Source organism: Arachis hypogaea, chromosome 14 (genome assembly GCF_003086295.3).
Source record: "Arachis hypogaea cultivar Tifrunner chromosome 14, arahy.Tifrunner.gnm2.J5K5, whole genome shotgun sequence".
NCBI classification, from domain to species: Eukaryota; Viridiplantae; Streptophyta; class Magnoliopsida; order Fabales; family Fabaceae; genus Arachis; species Arachis hypogaea.
The window spans coordinates 40,496,944-40,506,014 of NC_092049.1; the positions used below are offsets into that span (position 1 = coordinate 40,496,944).

Here is a 9,071-nt window from a genome sequence, read left to right on the forward strand (position 1 = left end):
TTGCTGTATTCTGTTGTCCATCTGCTAATCGACACTGAATTAATGAACTTGACTAATAACCCCGGCCCTACTAATAACTTCTCAGTTCTTACCCCTTCTCTCTCCCTTCCCCCTCGGATGGAAGCAAGAGTACCCTTCTGTAGTTCATTGATAATCGTTCTGCAAAGAGAATTCCGCTCTAGGTAGTCTTCTGAGTCTAGAGTAAACTCCGTTACCTATTTACATGTATATACTGTGAGACCAGCCCACGTCTGCACCCGTTCGTATGCACAATTTAGCCTAAATCTTGTGTACGAGACTCCTATTGTGTGGCTACTTGATGGCTAGTGAGACGTCATATGGCAATGTATGATCGTGCAGAAGAGTAGTAGATGACCTTCCACCTTTCGATGACATTTGACCTTACTCAAATTTTGAAGACTTAGAACGTACTTTTCCTCGCTTTAGTGGTTTAGAGGGACTAGGTGAGTATAGAGTCTAGGCTAGCCTGGGCACCAGCTTAGGGACTTCTTGAACAGGTCAGGGCCTGGAATGTTATATGTATATATATGTAGTTACTATCTAGCTATATCTAGGGGTGTTCTAACTAAAAGTCTATACTCTAATAAAGGCTGGATCACCGAATATTGTCAACTGCTTGTGATGTATTTATGTATGCTTGTTTATAACTATTTTATCTATTATCAGTTGTGAATTGATTATGAATGATTCTGTTTTTAATCCAAACATTTTCAAAAAAAAAAAATACCCCGCAAGTTAACTACATTTTTAACAACAAATCCGGTTCATATGATAAATAATAGATAACAATTAAGAAGACAAATTGGTAGCGCTCAGTTTCTGGTATGATCTAGACATATTGAAAATTGGTAGTGCAGGCATACATCATTCGCATATGTTTGAATTATTTGGGTTTGCCTATTTGTTTGGATTGCTATATCATATATGCTATATTACATAAGAATGTGGTACTTGTTCTACTTGTACTTTAATTTTGTATTACTTATCTGTATTGCTTGTGTTTGTACAACTGAGAGGTCCCTCATGCTGGTGTTGGTGGACGCTGAGGGCTGTGCTTGATGAGATGAGTTGATGATGTAATTCAATAATGACGATGACTATTGAATGAGATAATTTGAGCTCCCTGGACAGACACAGTGAAGTGATTTCACTTGCTCCAGGTGACGATATGATGTATTGATATAGAATTGCTGAGACAGAATAACTGGTGATGGTTTTGTTTATGACTCTAATTCTGATTCGTTGGAGAGTTAGAGAGATTTGAAAAGTATGAAGAATAAGAATTTGACTTAGCATTCCCTTAAGACAGTTTCCTAGTTATGGATTAGCAAGAACGTAGGGTGAATGTTTGGTGAAAGGAGGTTTAGGATGCTTAGCGAGTTTTTATTACAATGCATTGTAATTATTTGGCACTTTTACCGTAATGGGAACCCATGGTTCAGGGGTTTTCATTCCGTATATATCTCTTATTTTTCAGATACAGGTCTAGGTGCTCAGAGGTGAGCTCTGGTTCATCTGAGAGATGGCGAAGATCTTTATATTCTCTACCTTATATTTTGCTTAGAATCTCTCCACCTTAATTTTGAAAAGCTTGTATTATGTATTGAACTCTTTTGAACTTGCCTATAGAGGCTTTTATGTTTCTTTTTGGAGAGATTAGGAGATTCTATTGTTAACTACTTTTATACTGTGCCCTAGCCAACATAAACTTCGCGGGTCGCGACTAGTGGCTATTTACTTATGTTATACATCTATATACTGTCATTCTTTTATTCTCCTTTATGTCTTCAACCGTATATCGCTTTCGAGTTCACGCTTTAACTTTTAGTTGTTGATACGTGAGTGATACGACTTTGCAATTTTATTGTTACTCTTTTTAGGATTCTCGATTAATACTCCTTTCAAATATACTTATAATTATATATTAAAAATCCACCTGAGAGTCGTACCACCGTAATATCATTGACTTATGACTCAAGCATAAGGATTTGAATATTAGGGTGTCACATTATGGTATCAGAGCAGTTCGACCTCGTGGGCCTGAGGGATGGAACTGCTTATGCTTCAATGCATACTTTGAGTCTGTGCCTGTGCTAGTTTGGGTATCTATCCGATACATCTAGCATGAAATCCATGAGTGTACCTTTGGTAATTTGAAGCACTTAACTTGAGATATTGAGTCTGATTACCTTGATATTGCTTGGCTAGTTTGGACAAGACCCGAATGGTGTCTCATGGGCATGAATGAAGTATTCGGGGAGGAATTCCCAAGAACGAACCAGTGAAAGCACACCCATAGAAGAATTTTGATAGTGGTATGAATGATACGTGTTGGTTTTGGAATTGCTGAGTGACATACTTACAGGTGAATGGTTGAAAATGATTGGTTTAATTAGGCTTGAATCGATTGGATCTTAATGATTGAGAAGAGAGACGACTTGTAAATAGCATTGATATATTTTGGATTCGAGCAAATGTGTAGGAATGGGATAATGAATATTGTTAGAAAACTGATGTTATAGGTTTGAACGATTAGGTAATGTGAGTGTGGGGATCAAGGATTATTATGAGGTTGTGATTGAGTCTTAAGAGCAGAGTGGCTGAAGAGTGTGTGAAAAAGGTGGCTGCAGAGAAAGGAAGTCATAGGGAGCACAACCAAGGATTCGCACCAAGGGGTCGAGAGTTTAAGGAGAGAGGATACACACAACACTTTTCCCCAAGGACGGAATAACTTTGCAATGAATGAGGAGTCCCAAGGGAACGGTAAGGGAAAACAGATAATGGCTACTTCAGATGTTTCAAGCTGTCAGAGATGTGGAAGTCATCACCCAAATAGGCCGTGCCGATTGGAGTTAGGTGTATGCTACAAGTGTGGGAAATCAGGGCATATGTCTTGGAATTATCCCTACAGAGAAGGCCGGGATGCAACTGAATTCGATTCTCATACCCGATGTAATTATAAACTAGCAGTTGAATTTCTAACTTCCTTGCATATCATTAATATGCGATATTCGTTCGTGATGCATGACAAGTGTTGATAATCGTAAAGTCCAAGTCGACGATTAGTCGAGGACCATTAGTTGCTGAGACGGGGCGATATTTAGTTAACTTAGAGGTGTAGCTAGGCTCTTAAAGGTGAAGAATAAGAGTGACACAGCAGAAGTGAGTTAGATTATATCTAAGGGATGGGAAGTGTTGAGAACTGTACGGAGTTATTGTTTGAAACCCAGTGACAGTGAACTGTGAGAAAAGAGAATAGAGCATATTCAACCTTTAGTTGCTCATCGTTTGAGGGGTGAGTAAAGACGAGACCAAGTCCCTATACGAGAGATTTTTTGAGACAATCCCCGAAGGAACAACAACAATAATCACCCTGTAGGAATGGAAAGCAACCTCAGAATGAAATGACCTATAAGCGGTGTGGAAGCTACCATCTGGGAACTCCGTGTCGAGCTGGATTGGGACTTTGCTATAGTTGTGGAGGAGCCAGACACATGTCCTGGAACTGTCCTGAGAAGGTTAACCAGAATATTCCCAAGAGCCAACAACAAGGTCGTGTGTTCACTATGACAACGGGATACCGCTAGATCCGACGGTTTGGGAAGAGGTAAGTGAAAGATCGGTAACAACGTGTTAAAAGTACGATTAAGTTAGTATTTGGTTTTGGCTATCATAGATAGAACTCCAGTGAATGTCAGTCATGCTAAGTTGTGATTTAGTACTTGAAGAAATAAGTGACAGGACTAGTACTAGACGAGAAATCAGAGTGGCGCAGCGGAAGCTTGCTGAAGTGTTAGCATAGTATGGTAATAATAAGGAATAGTAGAGTATGATTAGAAATGCTTTATGTTTTGAGTACTTAAAAGGTTAGTGAACTAATGCAGATAATGATTCTTGATAATTAGGATAAATTGTGGCTATGAACTTTGATGGTTCTGAAATGGATGAGGAAATGATCGTTGATATGTAATTGGATTTAGATGATGAGTGAGTGCAAGTCGTCGTGTTTGAGAGATGAGTACAATGATATTTGGTCATGGTGGCCTTGGATTTAGATTGAGATTTATAATGATTGGTTTTGAAAGATGAATTTGAAAAAACTATTAAATTGAAATGCTGATGTTGTACTGAGATTGTTGATGCCAAGGCATCTTAGGCTAGTTTCACTAGCATTTTTCTGTTAGTTTTAGTTGTTTTATGCATTTTCTTGAGCTTAAAGTAACCAAGAATGGTTAAATGAATAACAAAGCAATGAACCATCCAAACAGTATGATTTTGATGCAAATTCCATGAGTTTTTAGTTATATTACTTGAATGCTATGAATGGAAGATTTCTCATGAAATTTTGCAAGACTTTGATGCAATTGTTTGGATAATTTCAGGAAAGAAGAGGCTAGGCAAGGAAGCAACAAAATCAATAAAGGAAGCTTGAATATCACATGTGAAGTTTAAGTTCCAGTTTAAGCTTAAACTGGAACTTAAACTACCAAACCATATAATGCTGGAAATGGCGTTTAAGTTCCAGTTTAAGCCTAAACTGGAGCTTAAACGCCAGAATCATGAAGGCTAAGAAATGCTGGAACTGGCGTTTAACCTCCAGTTTAACCTTAAACTGGAAGTTAAACGCCAGAATGAGAATTTCACCAAGGGAGCATTTCCACGTTTAAGCTCCAGTTTAACCTTAAACTGGAGCTTAAACGTGTTCGACACAATTTCTCACCAGGAAGCATTTCCACGTTTAACCTCCAGTTTAACCTTAAACTGGAGGTTAAACGCCAGAAGTAAGAAAGGCACCAGGAGCATTTCCACGTTTAAGCTCCAGTTTAAGGTTAAACTGGAGCTTAAACGTGTTCGACTATTTCTCTCCTCCAGGGTTGCTTTCTCATTTCCACGTTTAAGCTTCAGTTTAACCTTAAACTGAAGCTTAAACGTGTTCGACCCAATTGCTCCTCCAGGGTTGCTTTCTTCATTTCCACGTTTAAGCTTCAGTTTAACCTTAAACTGAAGCTTAAACGTGTTCGACATTTCACACTCCTGGGTTGCTTTCTTCCATTTCCACGTTTAAGTTTCAGTTTAACCTTAAACTAAAACTTAAACTTCAACTTAAACGCCACTTTTTGAAAGGATTTCTGGGCCAAATATATTGAAGTTTAAGTTAGCATTTGAGCACAAACATTAACTTAAACGTATTATGGTATGAAACCCAATTGAATATCATGGTTTATGGGATTGGGCCTGAAGAATTGATGAGTCTGGAGCTTCAATTTGTTGAGTCTTGTGTCATTACTTGTTTATCACTAAGTTTGCTCAATGAATGTTACAGAATTGGATCACAGCCTCATCAGGATTATGGACCATAAACCCAAAGCAAAAGGAAATCAGGGAAAGGCCTCAAAGCCCAAGAAACACAACAGAAGCTCAATTTAGAAAGTGTATAAATAGGATAGAATTTAAGTTAGTTGGGGACTTTTGGAAGGGGACACGGAGAACTTTGGATCATTTTTCTTTTAGTTTTGTAATTGAATTCAGAGCTATGACTCACTAAACCCCTTTCATTGGGTTAGGGAGCTCTATTGTAATTCAATGAATCAATAATAGTTTTATCTTCTTCTTCAATATTTTCTCTTGAATTTTGTTAGAAAGCTTCTCGATCTAATTCCATTGGGTAGTTGTCTTGGGAAAGAAACTACCCATAATTGGAATCCTTCGGAACCTTGGGAAAGGAATGGAGGATTCATGCTAGAGAAGCTTTCTCACAGTGAATTGGATTGGGGTTTGGATGGATATTGTGACATGTAATCCTACCAAATTGTGGTTCATGAAACTGTGTGGTATAATCAGTGATCGAGCATCATCTCTTCTTATGAACATTTAAACCAAGGGATTGGGAATTTGTTTGTTTTTAGAGAGAATTGGTTAGCCAAGGGATTGGGATCCAATCATATAAGATTGCCAAGCAAAATTCAATGAATGCATTGGTTGAGGAAGGGATAAAAGTTGTTTTGATTCGGAGATCTCAATATCTCCTAACACCCAATGAACTCCCCATTTCTGATTTACCACTTTCTCTTTACATTCTGCAATTAAATTCATGCAATCACCCCCATCCCTTTTAATTTCAGCAATTTAGCTTCTCGCTCTTTAATTCATGCAATTTTACATTCCACAATTCTCATCTAAATCTTGATTCCGCTCAACTAGAACATACTTCTAATCCGAATTGCTCACTCAACCAATCCTTGTGGGATTCGACCTCACTCTATTGTAAGTTTTTACTTGACGATAACCGGTGCACTTGCCGGAAGGAATTTTGCCGATCGTGCAATTTCCTAAATCGTAGCATATCAAGTTTATGCACATCAAGTTTATGGCGCCGTTGCCGGGGATTGGTTTTCGATTGACAATTCTCAAATTGGAAGTTAACTAGATTGAGCATTTTTTTTTTGTTTGTTTTGATAATTTAGTTCAAGTTACTTGTTGAATTTTAACTTCTGCACTCTGTTACTTGTTTTCTTTCTTTATGCCTTTAAATTGAAGCAACTAACTCACTGACTCACTAACTATTTGAATTAATTCCTCAACTGCTCTAACCATACTCTTCCATTAACCAAGAGTATTTCACTTGTTTGGTGCCTGTGCTGTGTTCTTGTATGACAGGTAGGAGAGGAGAGACATCAACTCCTCCATATACCGAACCAGAGAGAACCCTTCATAGACTTAGAAGGGAAGCAAGAGGGAAGAGAGTACTGAGAGAAGAGGAATCTGAAGGAGAATCTGAGGACAATTTTGAGGAAGCTTTAGATCTCAACATGGATAGAGAAGTTCACAACCATGAGAGGGCTGATGGAAACAATGCCATTCCTGAGAGGAGGGTTCTTGGTTCATACATAAACCCAACCTCTGGGAATTGTGGTAGCAGCATTCAGAAACCACCCATTCAGGCCAACAATTTTGAACTCAAACCACAGCTAATATCACTTGTGGAGGATCATTGTTCATTTGGTGGGAGTGCTAATGAAGATCCAAACCAATATCTCACAAAATTCCTGAGAATTTGCGACACTGTGAAGTCCAATGGAGTCCAGGAAGATACCTATAAACTGCTCTTGTTCCCATTTTCACTTAGGGACAAGGCAGCTAAGTGGCTGGAATCATTCCCAAGGGGGAGCCTAACAACCTGGGATGAGGTGGAAAGCAAATTTCTGGCACGTTTCTACCCCCCACAAAAGGTCAATAGGCTTCAATCTGAGGTTCAGACCTTTAGACAACAAGATGGTGAAACTCTCTACGAGGCATGGGAGAGATTCAAGGATTTGACAAGGAAATGCCCACCAGACATGTTCCATGACTGGGTGCAATTGCATATTTTCTATGATGGACTTTCTTATGAATCAAGGAAGGCTGTAGACCATTCATCAGGAGGTTCATTGAACAGGAAAAAGACTGTGGAAGAAGCCATTGAAGTGATTGAGACAGTGGCTGAGAATGAGTACTACTATGCTTCAGAGAGACACAACACTAAGGGAGTCATGGAGCTGAACCATGTTGATACAATTTTAGCCCAAAACAAGGTGTTTGCCAAGCAACTAGCAGAGCTCACCAGGAAATTAGAAACAAAGCAAGTGGCTGCAATACACACACAAGATCAAGAGGAAGTAAGCACTGAAGGAGGTGATTGGGAAGAGGCAAATTATGTAGGAAATCAACAAAGGCAACCATATGATCCACATTCCAACACTTACAACCCAGGCTGGAAAAACCACCCAAACTTTGGGTGGGGAAACCAGCAAAACCAACATAACAAGTCCACATACCAAAACTCCAACCAAAGATCATACCAAGCCACACAAAACACTTACTCCCAACCATCATATCATGGCCAAAATAATCAACCTACCCAACCTAATCCGAACCAACAATTTCAAGATCAATTAAACAGGATAGAAGGAATGCTTGCAACCATGAGTCAAGACATAACCGAATCGAAAGCCTTTAAGGAAGAAGTAAATTCTAACCTGCAAAACCAAGGAGCTGCCATCCAGAAGCTAGAAAATCAAATTGTGTATTTGTATAAGCAAACCCCTGGGCCAAGCGTTTCTCATGCTGCCAAGGCTATTGCAAGGAAAGAATGTAAGGCCATAACCCTCAGAAGTGGAAAGAATCTAAAGGAGATCTCAAAGGAAACCACAGAGGATGAAGCAAAGGAAAATGTGAGAGACAAGGAACAAGGACAATCTTTTACACCGTCTGCAACAAAAGAAAAAGAAAAAGAGGTCCTGAAGCCTTATACACCTAAAGCACCATATCCTCAACGTTTGATGAAAAGTGAAAAGGATGGCCAATTCTCCAGATTCTTGGAGATTTTCAAGAAGCTTCAAATCAACATTCCGTTTGTTGAGGCAATAGAGCAAATGCCACTCTATGCAAAATTCTTAAAGGAATTAATGACCAAGAAGAGAAGCTGGAGAAATGAGGAAACTGTGTTGTTAACTGAAGAATGCAGTGCCATCATTCAGCACAAATTGCCTCAGAAATTGAAGGATCCAGGCAGTTTCCAAATCCCCTGCATCATAGGAGAAGTCATGGTGGAGAAGGCCTTGTGTGACTTAGGGGCTAGTATCAATTTGATGTCTCTAACAATGATGAGAAGAATGAAGATTGAGGAAGCCAAACCAACAAGAATGGCCCTCCAATTGGCAGATCGAACTTTTAAATTCCCTTATGGGATAGTTGAGGATTTGTTGGTGAAAGTGGGAGATTTTATATTTCCTGCTGATTTTGTGGTGTTAGATATGGAGGAAGAAGCCAAAGCTTCAATAATTCTGGGAAGACCCTTCCTGGCTACTGCTGGAGCCATCATAGATGTACAAAAGGGTGAACTCACTCTTAGACTACATGACGAGAAATTGGTGTTTAACGTATTCAAGGCAATGAGCTATCCATCAGAATCACTAAAGGAATGCATGAGGGTGGATGTAGTGGACATTGCAATACAAGAAACCTTTGAGGAAACAACAAAGGAAGTGGCAGAGGAGGAGTTCACCAAGGAT

The 9,071-nt window shown here is 39.1% G+C and overlaps 1 non-coding gene across 1 annotated transcript; it reads right to left on the reverse strand.

The window, feature by feature from the left end:
• Positions 1–7,256: 7,256 nt before the first annotated feature.
• LOC112746583 (small nucleolar RNA R71) lies at positions 7,257–7,360 on the reverse strand. The gene has a single exon (XR_003174460.1). It is a non-coding gene; the product is annotated as a small nucleolar RNA R71 (small nucleolar RNA).
• Between the last annotated feature and the right edge of the window lie 1,711 nt (positions 7,361–9,071).